Below are 20,140 nucleotides of genomic sequence, written 5' to 3' on the forward strand. Positions count from 1 at the left end.
GATAGATACTATATGTACAGTACTATACAGTATAGAGAGTCATTATCTAGAATGAAACAACCAAGATCCAGGATTACACCAGGTTGATGGCCCCAAGGAATGAAGTGCTTAGTGAGTACCTCAGACAGCAGAAACCCAAGGATAGAAATGAGGAGGAGCAGAGACCATCATAAGCGGAAAAATCCCTGCTAGGTATGAACCAGTTGTCAGAGAAAGTGCAAGTGCTGAAGTTTTTTATTTGCACACTAATATTCATAATCCGTTGAAGGTCATGTTGGATGATGGTACCATGGAAATTGTGTGACCATTGGCCATAGAGGGAATGTATACTTCAGTCAGTACAATAGAAGTAAACTCAGACCTTATCTGACAAACCACATACTTGTGTTATGTTGTGTAGTTGGTTTTAGCCTCTTCTGTTACTATTTATCTTGACTCCAGTCCCTTCATTTCACTGGTCTGGAGATGTTTATGGAAAAGTAAAACTAAGCATGTTCACCTTTTTTTATACAATTATGTAAACTAAACTGTAGAATTGTGTGCAGCACAAAATAAAAAAAAAACCCTTAGATTCAGATCTGTTGTCTGCTCTAGAGTCATAAAATACAGAGGTAAACAACAAATTGCCTAAAGGATATCTTCAAAAGCTGGTCCACTGAAATAAAATAATGACTAGAGCTAAAACCTATAAGAATGCAAATGTTTTCTAGACACCCCATAAGTAAAAGAACTATGTGAACAAAAGACTTTTTAACACACGATAGCTTGATTTAACTCATTGGACTATGATAGCTCAATATACCTCATAGCTTTGCGAAACGGAGACAAGTATTAAACCTTTTATCCAAAAATATATTGTAATATATCCTCCTAGTGTTCCCATCTATCAATTTTACCCCAGTATATTATATAATAGTGTACTGAAATTGTTAATCTGCAGTTAAGTACACAACAATGAATTACCCTAAGACTTAGAAACACATTGTATTGAATCCACACGTTCTGTTGATCATTTTGGCTTTTTTATTTTTCAGCTTTTACAATAATACATTTCCTTAATGAATTGTTTTTTTTTGTTTTGTTTCTTGAAGCTCCCAGCCTCATAGGTTCACTTGAATCATAAAATCTTATATTTGTTGTATACAAAAACCACCTACATCTCTCATTCTGTCTCAAGAACGTACCATGGCCAGAAATAAACTGTTGATTGAACAAGTTTGTTGAGTTGATTATGTGGGGGTGTGAGAAAAAACTGGATGTGTCCGTGGTTGTAGCTGTTTTGTGGCAGTAATCCTTGCTATATAGAAGCCGGAGATGCTGACGACACTCCAGCTGCAGCATGAATAGAGATGGTAATATGTTTTATTCATCAGAAAGTACGAATGACAAAGAGAGAGAAAGGGATGCCAGGAACAGAAGGGAATAGATGAGTGAACATCTTTTACTATCCACTCTACTTAAACCTGACCATTGTTTGCTGTGAGTGTGTGTGTGTGTGTGTGTGTGTGTGTGTGTGTGTGTGTGTGTGAGAGAGAGAGAGAGAGAGAGAGAGAAACATGCAACAACCCTCTTAACATTTGTGTTTATGCAGAAAATGCTACTCTAATTAATGCTACTTAATAGTCAGGCCACATTATTATTCAGAGAAAATAAGTTTAATGCAATAAGCAAAGAAACAAACAAACAAATAAATACATTTAAAGCTATCCCTAGCTAAAGTGTATGCCAGAATCAACAGGCCACTGGGTTCTTCACCTATAAGCAACATTATAAGTGGGGTTAAACTAACCTTTTTATCTCTTTATCTTTTTTTAAAAAACACAGGACCAGTGTTACGTAGTGATATATTTCGCCAGTGATAGATTTGACTGGTGAATTAAGACAGAACTCACAGTAACACATGGAATATTGCTGGACCTGATAAAATCAAAAATGAGAGAACAGAATAATAAAGAGATGTTTTCACTGTAAACCAGTAATATTCTAATTTTCAAATATTGATATTTGAAAATTAGGCACATAAATACAGTTATTAGGCACATGGATGAAGACACAAATGATTGTAATGCTGTTATCCTGTATTTACAAACCCAATGTTAAGCTTTATAGTGTTACGATATATATATATATATGTGTGTGTGTGTGTGTGTGTGTGTGTGCGTGTGTGTGTGTGTTTCTGTGCCTGTTCATCATCCACAGTCTCAGAACTCCACATCCACAGTCTCAGAACCAATTTTGGATGAAACGAACAGAATGTATATAAATACTTTCTGTTGTCAAATTGTATTGTTTGGAGTAACAGTCATGATAATTGTACTGAATTATTCTATAATTAACTACTAATTAAGCATATTTTTAAAAAAAATTACATACTGCTCTCAACAGTTTCACAGTATTGCAATTTGCTTAACTTGTTGAGCCTGTTACAGTGCATACAGTGGATTACCCACATTAGTGGTTCACTTCCCATCAACAGAAGTTGTGTCTTTCATTATATGTTCTAAAATATAACAAAAATATATATGTTCAATAACATAACATCACCTCAAAGTCACCAGCCTTTCAGCATCTACAGTGGCTCAATTGGTCTACCATCTACCATGGTCAAGTATCCCATATGCCTGTGCTTTGATTCCCAACCACAGCACAATCTAGGCAGTGAACTGCCTAAATACTTGTCCGCAGTAATCACCTGATTAACACTTATGTCTCTTAAAATATGTAAAGGGAATCAATTCAAATTGCTTTAGGACAGCTATATCTGTTATTATTATGTCTCTAATATACATAATGTATTATTATTGAACTGTGGAATGTAATATAGTATGTAATGTATTTATGAATTAGTGTCAGTGTTGTTTTTTTTATATGATGCAGAAGGTTTGGGCTGGAACATATCTTTACATTTTGGCACCTCTGTGTGTTTCAGAAATTGGATTTCTATTTCACTGTAGTTAGTAACTCTATCTTTTTTACAGAAAGTTTTGCAGAGAAAAGCATGGCAGAACAGTCTGCTGATAAGGACATGCCAGCAGAAGAGAGTGATGGCTCATATGCCCCCAGTACTGCACCTGCTGGCCTGTGGAGAAGAATGTGGAGAGCAAGTGTTACAGCTGGAGCATTTCTCCTCCTATACACCGTCTCTCAAGTTACTGTGAGTCTACAAACACCCTATACTGTTTGAGCTTATCTACTGCTGCATACATTTTGAATTTTCTAGAATAGAAAATAAACCAGAATAATTTATATAAGAGCATAATTAATATGTCATTATTAAACAATTTTTAAAAATTAAACAGACATGCAAGCAAATGCACATTAATGTCATATTCTTGCAGTATTTTTTGATGTGTGAGATTTTGCATCAACTTCACAGTTCTTCACCATTGCCATCTATGAGGTCACTGAGGTCCAGACCTTGGTCATTTTTTGGAGCTAAAATTTTAATTTGAAGCTCAATACAACTGGGTAAAAAATGCAGCTGACTTCACTGACAAGATGCATGAGTACCTAATATTTTTTGACTTGTTATTTAATGTTCACTGTGTGAGAGAGAGGGCGTGAGCATAGCCCTTGCTGCATCAGCCCTTCTAGTGACAGCAATTGTAGTTTATGCACTGCAACAGGTCAATTGTTTAAACTGCCAGTAAGACAAAGCAATCATTATGCCGTTATCCATAAGAAACATTCAAAACAGTAAGATACAGCATTTGTCATAAAGGCAACTGAAACATTTTAAATATGCTTAGTCTGTCTGGCCATGATGAAGACTAGGCTATTTGTTTCATATTAGTAGATTAGCTAACATTTCACACAACACCACTGACTAAAAATAGATTATGTAGACAACAGTGTCAATAATAATCAATAACAGGCCTACAAATTGACCACCGAAGCCAAATTTGTAAATACATATGTGTATAATGATGTCAGGTTGAAATGAATATAAGCTTTTGTTAGTTTGTAATGATGTTACTCTTAAGCTTTTGTCTTTTATTTTTACAGCTGGTTAAGGATATAAACAACCTTAGCTTAATTATCATTCTTCAAATCCAGACACAGACATACAAATCTGTGTAAGTTTATGCTTTAATCAGTGCTGCCCAGACTTTTTCTGCAGTGCATACTTTTGTAGATAAGAATATTTTCGAGCCCGCCCTCCCACTCCGACATGTCTTTTGTTTCATCTGCCTTCCCTCCACAGTAGGTCCATGCCCCCAGGCGATGTGCACCCCACTACTGGAACCACTGCTCTAAATAATGTCCTTATGATTTATTATTCATTCAGCATATTAATATGAAAGCCCCACTCCTACCTTACAGTAAACTATCGACACATTGATAATAGGTGTAATTTAATAATGCCTATCCCCACAGAAAACAAGCAAGGCAGAAATGGCAAAAAGGTTAAAATAGAATACTTTAAATATATGCACAATTATGACTAAAAGACTGTAGACAGTTGTATTTTTAGAAATAACTTAGCTATCTGGTTGATATGGAACAAAACCGAACGCCACTTGTTTAATTTCTGGTGATAACATTCTGAATGTTGTCCAGTTTGAGTTGAAATGAATAAATAAACATGAATGTATATTCTGAAGCAGTAGTTAACTATATTATATTAATATATTGTTGTAGTAACTATAGTAGTTGACTGAAGTACTGTTAACTGTAATATTGAATAATTATTTGTGATTTTTTTTGTGATTTTAAAAAATCGCTTAAAAGAGGTAAATGTTAAAACTAGAGTCTGCACTTATGGATGGTAATAACTATGCCTTTTCATAAACTGATTACTTTCACTTATGTATCTTTTTCAACAAAAACAGAACTGGTTTGAGTATCCAAAAAAATACATGGTATGTCAAAGAAGACACAATATGATCAGAATGTGCCAAATCCTTGGCAATAAGTTCAGTTGTAAAGACTTAGTAATCACCAAATCCTGGTTGTTGCTCCAATTGTAAGGACTTTTTTAATAAGCTGTGAAATACCAAAGTATCAAATGATGCAGAACTTTTTTGGCATTATTGTGCTTGATATTATGCAAGGGGATGTTAGTCATGATAAGTCATAATCAAGGGCGATAACTGGCAATAGTTCAGTGAAGTCATTAACTTTACACAGTACTTTGGGGATCTGTGAATTATTAAAAATTAGATTCTGAGAGCACCTTTCAATATGTAACAGAAGTATTATTTGGAAAGTGAGCTAGTGGCTACTCTCTCTTAGGAGTTCAGCATGTATTTATAAAACTGTAGACTGGAAAACCATTTTGCTACAGCCTTCTGCCAACCATGTTTCATTAAGGAATAGTGTGCATGAACCTATAAAGATCATTTACTAAAAATGATTTGCCAAAGATCTGATGTTAAAATGTTAACCCTTTGAACTGGCAGAAAAGCTCCCAGTACAATCATAACCTCACTACATCTACTGCATGTATTTAAACTGCCCTACTCCTTCTGTTACTAATCAAATCAAGAATCGAGTGAATTACTGGCATGTTAGACTCCGGCTTGTTTTCAGAACAGTGATTATCATCTCAACTATAGCAGGGACCATAATATACTATCAGTGTCTCACGCACATCATCATCTCTCACACACCCACAGATGGTTCTCTCTTTTACATGCTGTCGTTCTATTTCACACAGGCAGTGAAAAAATCTTGTGTAGAAATTACAGTAAATCTGGCCAAATTTTTTTTTAATAATCTATTGCAAAAACTGTTGATAATTACTGTAAAAAAAAGTATGCATGTTATTGAATACCAAGTTAAGAGTTTCCACCTGTAAATGATGTTTCTTGTATACTTGTAATTCCGTTTAAAGCAACTTATTTTAATATATTTATATAGTTGTTTAATAGAAAACTGAATTAACAGCTTCTCTTTATTCATTTTTTTTTCTATTTTGTGGAGGATACTGATGTATTTGAGTTACTTGAAGTGATTTTATAGCATTTTTAAAGTGACAAGTTGGCCAGTCATTCTTCAGCTTAGAAGGTGTTGTTGGTGTTTGTGCTGATAATAGTGCCAGCAGGTATTGATGGTGTTTGTGTGGATAATGCCTTGCCTTTATCAATTGACGTGTATATCTTCTTTCCCATTTGACTTCTCAGGGCTATAAAGATATTTTGGTTCTTTTTGTACTGGTGGAGAACCATATTGTTCAACTGGTCCTTGGATGAGGTCTTCTTTTGATGGATTTGACTGTTCTGCTTCTTACATCTTGAGAGAGGACAGTCATGATTTACACACGATACTCTTGTTTTTAACAAGAGTCATAAGAGATCCATTGCCACTGCTAATTCTAATACAATTTGTGTGGATTTCAGCAAATATTCAACCACATTAACAAAACACTCAGACTTTAATGGATTCAATTGTTTAATGAATTGTTAATTCAATCAGTGGCAGTAGCCAGAAAGCAAACTGTGCCAAGGAACTTCAAAGTTTTTCTGAATAGTCAATTAAATCCACAACTGCACCTGAATAGTTGGAGCTTGTCACACTTTGAATGATTGGACTGAACAAGCTTTAGAATGGTATAAAGGGCATACTTGTTAGGTTCTATAGAACCCACAAACAACAATGTACATACTTTTTAAGATGGTGGCACTGTTTACAGAATATTTCAAAAATTTGCTTTTTTCATTGTGAAGTAACACCACACCACATGTAGAGCAGTATTCAAAAGAATGCTACACCAAATATACAGCAGCATTTGAGAAACACATTACACCTCATATGCAGCAGCAACTGAAAAAACAAATGAGAGCCTCAGAGGAAGGTCCCAGTGACTGTGGAGGGTCAGAAGTCGAATCTTACTCAAACCTCAACTTGAGATACCTCAGGTTTCTACAGTTTAGAGTTGTAGATACTGTACATACAGCTTTAGTCCAGAGCTGGAGATACCAACGCCCCACCCAACCAGAAAATGGCTGAGAAAGTGGAAGTGCATGTGAATATGGTGACTTCATCATAATCTGTTGCAGTTGTAAAGATGCATCAGAGAGATTTGCAGAGAGACAGAGAAGGCTCACACCCTAAAACATTTCAAAGAGGTTGGCATGAAGTAAGGCAAGAGTGCACCTCAGATGTTCTGGAATATTGGAACTGTAGAGCTGACTGTGGTCGATGATATCATATACAAAGACAGAAAGATAGCCATCCCAAAAAGTCTACAAAAACAGATGCTATAGTGAGTTCATGAGGGACATGGAGAAGTGTAAGAGAAGAGCTCGCAAAATTATCTTCCAGCCTAAAATCAATCAGGATATTTCAGATATTGGATCATCCTGCCAGACATGCTTTAAATGTCGGCTGAGTAATGCAAGTAAACCACTAATGCCACATCCATTTGCTCAGAGACCGTGTCAGAAAGTGGGGGCTGTTCACACCAAAGACTTCCTGATAGTCACTGGCTATTCCTGTACACAGAAATATGTCGTCTGAACTCCCAGTACAGCACAAAGCATTATTACTTGCATGTAGGCCAGTTTTGCCAAACATGGAGTGCCATCTGAAGTATTTACTGACAACAGTCCACAATTTAGCAGTGCAAGTTTAAAGGCTTTTCTAAAGCATTGGAATTTGTACACACTCCACAACAAGCCCACATTTTCCACAATCGAATAGCTTGTTGGAAAAGTGCAGCTGGAATTGTCAAAAAGGTCATGAGGAAAAATACAATGGAGACGATTTTTACAAATCTTTGTTTCTTATCACAGTATGCCACTAGCGTGCAAGTTTTCACCTGTTCAATGCTTGATAGGATGTTTTTTAAGCAGTGCCCCTGGGCTGTATTCCAGAAAGCTGGCTAGACAACCTGTAAACCTGAATTTAGACTAAGTGACCTCTCCCCCTGTCCTGGACAGCATGTCTAGAATTGTGGTTTTAAAAAGGCTGATTTGAGTTACAGCAAAACCCATAATCAATAGAGTGCTAATAATTCAACCTGGGTTTCCACATGAGAGAGATGCAGAATTATATTCTGCAAATGTCTTTATTTAAAAAAATCATCTGCCTCAACGACAGAGCGCTCAATTAGGAGAGTTAGTAAAGGCTTTTAGTTTATAAAACTGTAATAGTTGTCACTGTGTCACATTTTCCTGCTCCTGGCATTGCAGTTCCCACGGTGACACCTTCACTTGTTTGTTTTGTTTTCTGTTCCTGGTTTCGCTTTGGTTCTGTTTTGCCACGCTTCCTTGTTTTGGTTTTGTTCTGTTCCAACCCCTTGCTAGTAGCCCCGCCTATAATTATTATTATTATTATTATTATTTATATAGCACCTTTCTCAAACTCAAGCTCCAATTTTACAAAAAACACCTGTGCAAAAAGTCCAGCTGTGAAATTTCCTCGCTACTAAATATTCCACAGTCAACTGTCTACTGATTATTATAACAAAGTGGAAGTGATTGGGAATGACAGCAACTCACCCATGAAGTGACAGAGCAGGGTCAGTAGATGTTGAGGCACATAGTGTTCAGAGGTCACCAACTTTCTGCAGAATGAATCACTACAGACCTCCAACCTTCATGTGGTCTTCATATTAGCTCAAGAACAGTGGAGCTTCACGGAATGAGTTTCCATGGCCGAGGTCTCATGAAGGTCTCACTCTGCTTGTTTTCTCCCCTCTCTGTCTCCTTCCTCCATTAATACAACCTGCCTAACTCCCTTCCGACTCATGGCTTACTGACCTTTACTTTTTTTTAAGTCTCTAGATGGCTCACAGAGAAAGGATGTGTGCCTGCAGTACTGTACGTGACTATGTGAGACTGTGATGTGAATATTTCATTTGTTAGCATGGCTACATTTTGTAATGTTCCTGTTCCTTTTGGGTCTGTTTTCACAGTTTGCTTTCTGACAGCCATGTGTAGCTAACCAGAGCTTTTTATTTAAGATAACTAATTAGTTAGCTAAGCATCTGAAGTATTCATGAAGTGAAAAGCATTGATCTGTCTTCACTATCCAGTATCAGTAGTTGCATGTCAGTTAAGATATTTATTAAGAGTAATTACAGGCCAAGGGGATAAACAGGAACACTTCATGTCAATCAATCAATACTTCATGTTAATCAATCAACACAGTAAAGTGCTTCAGATTTTATTTGATAAGCTCTTGGAGTTTGCATGCAACAGATAAGGAGTTTGAGTTTAGATTTTACATCTATGTTATGTTTTAGATTATAGTTTGTCTGTTACATTGGACCCCATGGACTGTGTTGTTATTGTTGTTTTGCATGAGGGATCATTCCTTTTGGATGCATTGTGGCTGTTTTAAAGCTTTACAAAACAATCAACAAATCAAAGAAAAGACAAACACTCATGGTAACCAAAAGTAAATAGTAAAGAATGACAGATTTAAAAATCAGAAGGAAGGAGAATAATGGGGTGAGAAATCAGTGCTGTTGACAGAAAGGTATCCTTTCTCTTTATGGGAACCAGAGGCATTGAGAGACAATTGGAGCTTTACGGTTATTTCATTAATTGTGATTACCCTATACATTTACAAAAACTGTAAAATAAGAAAAGCAGGAAACAGGGGAAACATACTAATAAATTGTTTACTTATAATGTAATACCAAATAACTGCTGTATTAACTAGTTATATGTAGAAATTAATAGCTACAGTTACAAACATAGACGTTTAACATGCATACACATCAACACAAACAATGACCAACAACGAGGTGCACACTGACAGTGGTTTAAATAAACATACAAACACTTAACGTCTAAACCCTGTACAGGTGTGTGCCCTCACGGAGGGTGTGGCTACAAACAAATGAACCCCCTGCACGTGGCAGACCGTACCATGTGACTCATGGGGGGGAGTGTTCCATGAAAGTAGTTCTGTCAATTCTAGCATTAGTATTACTTACTGTAAACCACTTATTGTATTTCACACAGTAGACCAAAAGTTATATGCTTTAATAGTTACTACTTGCTGTATGTGCCATTTGGAAATCTCAGCCTCTCTTCTGAATGTGGTGCAAGAAAACAGAACATTGCAGTATAATGAATATAGTAATGATGATAATATTAACAATACTATCAATAACAAAAATAATACTAATAGTAATAATAATAATAATAATGTGGTTCTCAGTTTATATGTACATGTGTTGTGTGCAGGGTTTGTGGGTTCTCTACATGCTGAATGGATACAGAGCTTTTCCAGCAGCCCATAAAGTGTTGGACCTCCTGCAGTATCTGCTATCAACTACTGACTCCTCTGGCCAACAGGTGACTACTCACAGATTTATACACTAAATATCAAAGGTGACTGGTCCCTAACACCGGACATTAAGATTCAGTTTATATTAGTAGTTAGTTCCCTTGGTCCAGACAAAAGCAAAAAATTTTACATTGTTGCTTTTCACTCCTGGTTTGCTTATCGTTCAAACTAACATATTAACCATTGAAGCAAAAGATTTAAACAGTTATATAGATGGGTCACATCAGGACTGAACAGCTGAATTTTATGACATATTTCTCCGCAATAACTGCCAAAATGCAAACTGCCTTATGAGAGGGGTTTGTGTTTGGGGTGGTATTTTTATCAGTTGAAAATTCAGGAAGAACTGACAAATTTAAGGAGGCATTATGGAAGCAACAGCACAAGGAATTCCTCTACTGCAGGGAGTGCATTTTGAATGTGTGACGGGGCAAGCAAGGGCAGATGCTCACGGATGTAGAGCGATGGATTTATTGTATTCCAAGTTCGTGGTGGGTGAACAAGCCAGGGTCAAATCCAGGAAGGCAAAGACAGGGGTAATGCAAATCATTAAGGTAATCAGTCCATGTCAAAAAGCCAGAGAGCAATCATAAACCAGGCAAACTATTCCAAAAAGGGGTAGGCAAAATCAGAAGACAGAAGAGCAAAAAAACAAAACCGATACACAGGAGAGAAATCAAGAAAAGAACACTCGGTATGCACAGTAGATACTAGTGGCAATACTTCGCAATAATGGGAAGTTCTAGGCAGGTTTAAATACAGTTGAATGTAGAGAAACAAGTGAAATCAATATTCCGGCTGGTGATGAGGATCTGAAGGAATGTGTATGATTGGTAGAGTCATGTACTTGGGGTTTGGCCGTCATGACAGTAGTCCCCCCCCCCCCCCCCAAAGAGACCTGAACAGCCGAGGTATGAGGATGCCAACGACGCCCAACGACTGGTGCGGAAAATGCCGAACCCACCTGAGAACCCCCCAGAAGGAAGGCGGCAAGGGCGTCCCCGAGAACAAGGAGCAGGCCTGTCAGGAAACTGCATGTGGAAATCTGAAAGTAGACCGGGATCCAGGACATCACAACGAGGGACCCAGATCTGTTCCTCAGGACCAAACCCCTTCCAATCAACCATGTACTGGACCGAATTCCCTCGTCTCCTGGAGTCCAGAATGCGATGTACCACATACACTAGGTTGCCATAGTCAACCTGTTGAGGTGGAGTGTCGTCAGGAGACATCTCATCCAAAGGAGCTGGAACAGCAGGCTTGAGAAGCGAGACATGGAATGACCTAGAGATCTGCTAATGTGCAGGCAGATTGAGTTGGTAAGTCACTTCATTTATGCGTTTGCATACTTCAAAGGGACCAATATACTTAGGACCAAGTTTGTGACATGAACCCGGTTTACGGAAATCCCGTATGGTCTCCATGAGAGAACCATACATGGTCTCCCGGCTGGTGCATCTCCTTCCATACCCTCTCGCTGCATTGCATCCATTCATCCACAGCAGGGATATTGGTCGTAATCGAGGTCCACGGGGCCATCGGGGGCTGGTAGCCTAGGAAACACTCAAAAGGTGTTATACCAGTGGAGAAACTTGTGAGCGAGTTTTGGGCAATTTCTGCCCAAGGAAGGAACATAGACCAGTCTGATGGATAGTGCAAACAAAAACAGCACAGGAACTTGCTTAGTTCTTGATTAGTCTGTTTGCATTGGCCATTATCATGTGGGTGATAACCAGAAGTAAGGCTAATGGCAACTCCTATGTGTTCAAAAAAGGCTCACCACACACGGGAAGTGAATTGAGGTCCCCAGTCCGACAAGATGTCTTCCAGGATGCTGAATACCTGGTTGAACAGGGCCTCTGCAATCTGAAGAGCTGTGGGAAATCCAGTAAAGGCAATGAATCATACACCATAAGTATAGTAGTATTGTCATTTGAGCAGGGTAGGTCATTGATGAAATCATTGGCTATATGGGACCAGGGTCTTTCAGGTCTGGGAAGTGGCATGAGTTTACCTGCAGGTAGAGTGTTAGGGGTTGTTGGCTGCATACAGAACAGGAAGAAACGTACCTTTGTACATCACTTGTGATCATCTCCCACCAATATTGGCTAGCCAGGAGCTGTTGAGTGCGAGTCTCACTGGGCTGTCCCGTAGCGAGTGAAGAATGAACCCAGATTAACAGCCAATCCCACCATGATGCCAGTATGTAACGTATCCCTGCAGGACAATCTTTTGGGATGATGGTACCTTGCGTGGCTTGTTCAATTTCCTCATCTATCTCCCAATGTATGGATGCCAAATGTACCCAGGTGGGAAGGAAGTTTTCCTGGTCATAAGAGTCCTCATCCGTCTCCCTTAGGTGAATGTGGGACAGGGCATCAGCTTTAATATTGCGGGACCCCGGATGATACATAATCCTGAAATGGAATCTAGAAAAGGACAATGACCAAAAGGCTTGATGGGGTTCAATCATTTGGCTGACTGCATATATTCTAAATTCTGGTGATCAGTGATCACTAAAAAAGGATGGTTAGCCCCCTCCAACCAGTGCCTCCATTCTTCTAAAGCCAGTTTGATGGCTAACACTTCACGTTCTTCTATTCCATAGTTACATTCAGCCAGGGCCAGTTTATGGAAAAAATACGCCACGGGATGTAGTTTGGAAGCCTTATGTCTCTGAGATAGAACAGCCCCTATGCCTATGTTCAAGGAATCTACCTCCACCACAAACGGGATAGTCGGGTCAGCAAGAAGGGGAGCAGTGGTAAATACTTTCTTTAGCTCTCTGAATGATCACTCTGCCTCTTGGCTCCAGCATAGCTTGGTCACTGCTCCTTTCAGGAGGGCTGTAAGAGGAGCTGCTATTCTACTGAAGTTCCTAATGAAGCATTGGTAGAGGTTCGCGAAGCCGATGATACTCTGGAGCTTCTTGACTGTGGTGGGTGTGGGCCAAGTGAGAATGGCTTCTATCTACGTCATCCATGGTGATACCGCCCTGGCTGATTACATATCCCAAGAAGGTCATAGTAGTGAGTTGGAACTCATATTTCTCTCCTTTCACATACAGTCCATTGTCCAGGAGTTTCTTCAAAACAGAACGGACTTGTTGTATGTGAGATTCCAGATCCCGTGAGTATATGAAGATGTCATCGATGCACACGAACACATATTTTCCTATGTATTCACAAAGTGTGTCGTTGATAAATGCTTGGAAGACAGATGGTGCTACCCTGAGACCGTAAGGCATAAAGCATAACTTTATATTCATAGTTACCCTTGGTGGTACTGAAGGCAGTCTTACACTCATCTCCTTTTTTTATATGTATCAGGTTGTATGCACTACGGAGGTCTAATTTGGTGAAGTATTTGGCTTCTCTAAGATGTTCTAGGGCAACAGGGACAAGTGGTAACGGGTATGCATATTTTCTGGATATCTGATTAAGGTTGCGATAATCAATGCATGGATGTAGACCTCCAACCTTCTTCCTTACAAAGAAGAAGTCAGACGGCAGGGGGGACATGGAAGGTTGAATAAAGCCTTGAGTTAGTGTCTCGTCAATGTACGTCTCCATGGCTTTCTCCTCTTCTTGGGAGAGGGGATATACAGTATGCAGGCTTTAGGTAACACGGCTCCCTCCAGGTGATCGATGGAGCAATCATTTGTGTGGTGACGGGGTAACAAGGTATCTCTTTGTTTACTGAACACCATAGTGAGATCCTGGTACTCTTGAGGAACAGAAAAGGTGTGGTTGTCAGCAGGGCTTTCTACAGAGATGGAACATAGGTCCTATGTAGGTAACGTTAGACAGTCCTTCTTGACATTGAGACGACCAATGAGTGATCTCCCTTTGTGACCGTGATATGTTTGGGTTGTGTTGTTCCAAGCATGGAAGGCCCAGAATGATTGGAAAGGATGAGGCTTCTATAACCAGTAGTGAGATGAGTTCTGAGTGAAGTGCGCTAGTGGTGAGTCTGACTGGTGTAGTGCACAGAGTGATGGAGCCAGGCCCTACTGAAGACCCATCTAGAGCAGCTAGGCGAAGGGTCTTAGGTAAGGACTCTACAGGGATGTCTAAATCTTTAACTAGGTGGGCGTGTATAAAATTGCCTTCTACTCCGGAGTCAATCAGGGCTGTAAACAGAGAGGAGGGAGTATGAGCCTTAACAGACAGGTAACGTAAAAGACTTCACTACCATCTGTTTAATGGATATGATCCCTACCTTGGTAAGTGGTTTGGTGAACATGTCTCCTCTATGGGACAAGGAAGTAGACCTGTTGGGTCTAATATGACACTCCCTGACAACATGTCCTGAAGACCCACAGTACAGGCACAGTCCCTCCAGGAAACGGTGTCTCCTTTCCTCCACAGTCAGGCAAGCAGAATCACATTGCATGGGCTCCACTGCATTCTCTTGTTTGGGATCTACTCTTGTTACAGGAGTGGTATAAGTTAAAGGGGTACTGTTGGCTCTACACGGTTTTCATTCCCATAGAAAATGGTCAAGATGGATGGCTAGGGCTATAAACTGATCGAGGTTGAGCTCGTCATCCCAGTAAGCCAGTTCATGCAGTACCTCTGTGTTCAGACCATTCTGGAAAGTGACAAGCAGGGCCGCAATGTTCCACCCACTACCAGCAGCAACGGTACAGAACTCACGGGCATAGGCTGACACAGAAGTCTGCCCTGGCAGAGTTTGCTAAGCATTTCTCCGCATGCTCTCCCCCCATGTGGGTGATTGAAAACGACATTAAATTGAGCGATGAAGTCCTCAAAAGAAACCGCCTGTATGTTTTCCCAGACGGCAGTAGCCCAAACTAGCACTTTTTCCATTAGACGAGAGGTATGGAATGCAATCTTTGCTTGGTTAGAACAAGGAGGGATGCTATTGAAATACAGGGTGCATTGTAACAAAAAACCCTGACACTTTCTTGAGAGCTGTCGTATTTATCGGGTTTACTCATGGGGACTGCATTTGGAGTACCGCTGGGAATGGCAACGGATGCCATAGACCGCGTGTCCATAGACCGCGTGAATCCCTCAAGTACCTGTTGGTGTTGGCCAAGTAGCTGTCCTTGGCTGGTAATAGCTTCCTTTAATGAATGCCTCTGAATCCGCCATCTGCATAGTGGCAAAGTATTCTGTGTCGGGGCAAGCAAGGTCAGACGCTCACGGATGTAGAGCGATGGATTTATTGTATTCCAAGTTCGTGGTGGGTGAACAAGCCAGGGTCAAAAGCAGGAAAGCAAAGACAGGGGTTATCCAAATCATTAAGGTAATCAGTCCATGTCAAAAAAACAGACAGCAATCATAAACCCGGCAAACTATTTCAAAAAGGGGCAAGCAAAAATCAGAAGACAGAAGAGCAAAAAAACAAAAACGATACACTGGAGAGAAATCAAGAAAAGAACATTCAGTATGCACAGCACAGTAGATACTAGTGGCAATACTTCGCAATACTGGGAAGTTCTAAGCAGGTTTAAATACAGTTGAATGTATATATCAATATTCCAGTGATGAGGATCTGAAGGAATGTGTATGATTGGTTGAGTCATTAGTCGTGTGATGAACAGCATGTTGGGTGTTGTAATGTGCTTGGGGTTCAGCCGGTGTGACAGAATGCTTAAGCATTTTTGTGCATTTTTCCCCATGTGTAGAACAGTTTTGTTCATTGAACCAAATGTGAATGTTGAATTTTACCTCTTCACTGCTCCATGTCTGACCACTACTCATTTTCAAAACCACTCTGCTCTCTCATGTGGTGTTAAGGAGTGTACCTGGTGACATCATGACCTGTGTTTGATCTGTTTGTTGCCTTTGGTCCATGTTGTGTTCCTGTGGCAATTCAAGCTTGTATGGAACCATGGACGAACCCCTGCTTCTGCCCCCAACCTGTGCACTAATTGTAATATTTATTAAGATGTTTGGAAAGACAAATAAATAATCATTAACTTATACAAATATCAACATATATACAAAAATAAGAATACCAAATAGAAGAAATAAAGAGAAATAGAAACAAATTGGGCGTTAATACAAATAAAAAGATAATTGAATTATTACCCTTATTACACTATAATAAATATAAAATTGTGTCATGGAGGAGGCAGACAGTTACAACAACTCCCGCCTGTTTATTGCTCATGTTAGGTTTTTCTACTCTTTCTGTTAGTTTCTTACAATGGTTATTTTACTTACTTTACTTAGTTATTATCTTTTCCTTCATGTTAGTTTTATCTTGTTCAGATGGCAGTTTTTTATTTATTAGAACTTTGTTGAGCAGTATGGAGAACAATTGGGCCCCTCACCTACACACACATGCAGCTACTGATCAGTTTAAAGTTTCCAAGGAACTATGCAGACCATTCAGAGGGTGCAGAGCTGGAATTAAAAGGAAACCAATGCAGAGACAATATAAACCATTTATTCCCTCTGTAATAATGGGAAACATGAGATCTCTTGGAAATAAAATGGGCAAACTGAATATGTGGCTGTGTGCTGATATCCCAGACTAGAGTGTTTCCATCCCTGGTTTTCATACAGTGAGGGGAGACAGAGACGTGAATCTGAGTGGCAGGAACAAAGGAGAAGTTGCCCTCATGGTGAACAACAGTGTAATCCCAGATGTATTATTGTATAGGAACGCCATTGTTGCCCAAACAATGAACTGTTAGCGGTTAGCCTATGTCTATATTATCTACCAAGGGACTTCACAATCGCAATTGTTGTTATTGTTTACATTCCACCAGCAGCCAAAGCAGATGTCATACTCCTATACGTCATGAGACCCGGTGCCCAAGCTCTTTCATTAGCATCTCAGGAAACTTTAATCATGTTTCACTCTCCACCTCACTTCCAAGGACCACCAGTTTGTTAACTGTACAACCAGGGAGAACAAAGTACTGGATCTTCTGTATGCTAAGATTGAAGATGCATACAGTTAATCTGCCCTATCTCCATTGTGTGGATCTGATCACAACCTGGTTTTACTGTCACCCACATACTGGCCTGTGATTCTAAGGCAGTGATGGTGAGGAGGATAAGGAGGTGGTCACTTGAGACAGAGGAGGCTCTGTAGTTCCTGTCTGACATGACAGGCCGGGGATTGTTTTGTGAATCAGCTGGTGAGGACATTAACAAAATGACAGGAAGTAGGAAAATAGGAAGTAACAGGCTTTCAGAATAAAGGACAGAGATCAACAAAGGAGCTGTGACCGAGGTGAGACTGAGGGCAGAGAAGCCTACAGAAGGAAACTGGACGGAAGCAATGCAAAGGAGAGGTGGGCAGTAAAGACCAGATTGGACAGAGCCAATGAGCTGAATGTGTTCTTTCACAGATTCAACACAACACCCAACCCCACAACCAACAGAGGCATCTCCCCTGCTTCCTCACCACCTCCACTCCCCTTTCTCTCCTACACCCCCCCGCCCCACCACCACCACCACCTCACATCCATTATCCGTGGACTCACAACAATCACACATAGATGTGACAGCCAGCCAGGTGAAGAGACAGCTGGAGAAGCTGAAACCAGGCAAATCTGCAGGACCTGATGGAATCAGCCCACGGGTTCTGAAGGTTTGTGTCACCCAGCTGTGTGGCACTTCTTCAATCTGAACCTTAAACAGGAGAGGGTGCCAGGGCTGTGGAAATTGTCCTGTCTGGTTCCTGTTTCGAAGAATCAACTACCTCCTCCTTGAACAACCTCAGACTGGTTGTCCTCACATCACATGTTAGAGGAACCAACTGCTCCTTGATGTCTCTCAGACCAAAAAGATGGTGGTGGACTTCAGGAGGAAAGGCACCACAACCAGGCCAGTTGCCCTCAGGGGTCAGGATGTTAAGCAGGTAGACACATGCAAATACCTGGGTGTCATCCTTGAACAAAATGGACTGGAAGGCCAAAAGTGATCCAAACCTTCAGCAACAGACTTATTCAGCTCCACAGTAGCAAGGAGTGGTGCAGGAGATCGTTTCTTCCAATGGCAATTTCACTGCACAACTCCTCTCCACTGTGTCGGGATATCATTATCATTATTGTACACTGAACCACTACTGGCACACTGAGCATCAGATGATCATTCAAAGTAACATTATGCATTGCCAACAAATTTATTAATATATGTATATGGTATTGTTTACAATGCACAGCCACTTTAGCTACACTTTATTCTATTCTCACTGTGTAGCTTACAAAGTACTTATTCTTGGTTAACTTGGTCATTTATTATTCAGAGGATGCCTCTGTACATCTGTACATATATCTTTACACAGCATAATAGTTATGTGACTTACTGTACACTGACTTACTGTGCTTATTTCTGATCCCATTTTTTTTATTTTGTTGCATAATATCTACACAACTTACTAAACATTGCAGTTTTTTAACCTTATGTTTACTGTACCTATTATTATTGCAATATTACTGTATTTATTTTTATTGTAGATATTTTTATCAGTTACTTTTTATGTTGCCATTTTACTTACATAACATTTCTTTCTCTGTTGCACTGCTGTGACACTTGACCTTCCCTTTAAAATCAGTAAAGTGATTTATCTATTAATTACAAAAACACACAATAAAACCAAATTGCACAAGTCCTATATCACACAAACATGCAAACAGAATAACACTATAATACCCTAAAGAAGATAACCTGATTATTACACTATTTCACTTCAAAGATGCACCATACAAAATGATTGCAAATCCACCATCTAAAACCTGTAAAATCAGGGATCGGCCCAGCAACTATTCTTAATGCTCATGACAGCAAGGCCACTTTGGTGTTCCTGTGACATGGTGGACCTGAGGAGCTTCAGCTTTGAAAGGCTCCTCTCTGCTTCAGCAACGGTCACTGGAGAAGAGTACGGCAAATTCTTGAGAGCAGGCCACAAATTTGGATACATTTCTGGGACCGCCTTTTCGTGTGCAAATATCAGTAGCTCAGTCAGGGTAATGGTCTTCGATAGTAAGTCAGGCAAATTCTTCTGTTCCTGTTTAAGCTCTCTGACATTTAAGTCTAGTTCAGTGTCATACTAAGTCTGGGTGTTCTTTATAGTTCAGTGTCATACTAAGTCTGGGTGTTCTTTATAGTTCAATGCCATACTAACTCTGAGTGATCTTTATAGTTCAGTTTCATACTAAGTCTGGGTGATCTTTATAGTTCGGTGCCATACTAAAGCTGAGAGACTTTGGAAGGTTAACAGTACTCCAAACTTCTCTCCCACATTTTCCAATGAAAAAAAATATTTACGGAAGGACTGAGGTTGCAGAATCAACAACAACATTGGAAAATGTCACTTCCAGCTTCTTCGGGGTATCATCAAATAATAAGGAACACTGAATAACCCATATGAAAGTACTGAGATTGCACAATAGCAGTGAAACATGTCAGCAGCTCTCTCCGGTTTATCCTCCCAGCCTCCATAAGTGCCATAATATAATATTTAACAATTGATTCCCATATCTTATGCCAGTTTGTTTCATGTTTTCATGCAGGTTTGGTTTTCTGTCCTGTTATCGTGTGAAGTCAGTAAATATTTTGCATGTTTCCAGACTGTCAGTCCTGAGCTGAATTAATTTTCATATCACTAGGTTATCAAAGTTAGGTGGTGGCTCACTAGACAGAGTTCCATCCTCAGCAGCAGGATTTGGAGGGAAGGCTGCTACAGTCATTTCTAACATAAAGTACAGGGGCACTATTTTATATGTATTATTATTTATAGTGCTGGAAAATTAAAACTGTGCAAAAAGGGAAATTTATTCAAAAACACCTGAAGAATCCTGCTGGGGAGAGGTGGAAGCATATGGGCCTTCAGTCCTCATCCTCATCCTCAGGTTCAGACAACATTTGTGAAGGCACCTGTGTGGCTGAGGAGGTAGATGGCTCCT

The 20,140-nt window shown here is 39.7% G+C and overlaps 1 long non-coding RNA gene across 1 annotated transcript in view; it reads left to right on the forward strand.

The window, feature by feature from the left end:
* The window catches only part of LOC145654722 (uncharacterized), a 37,385-nt gene extending 27,156 nt beyond the window's left edge, over positions 1-10,229 (forward strand). The window contains exons 2-3 of the long non-coding RNA XR_014120925.1: positions 2,979-3,154; positions 10,143-10,229. This is a non-coding gene — a long non-coding RNA (uncharacterized LOC145654722). The remainder of the gene's footprint in view (positions 1-2,978; positions 3,155-10,142) is intronic.
* Positions 10,230-20,140: the final 9,911 nt, after the last annotated feature.

This window comes from Electrophorus electricus, unplaced genomic scaffold (assembly GCF_041902795.1).
Source record: "Electrophorus electricus isolate QZ-2024a unplaced genomic scaffold, ASM4190279v1 Scaffold148, whole genome shotgun sequence".
Lineage (NCBI taxonomy): Eukaryota > Metazoa > Chordata > Actinopteri > Gymnotiformes > Gymnotidae > Electrophorus > Electrophorus electricus.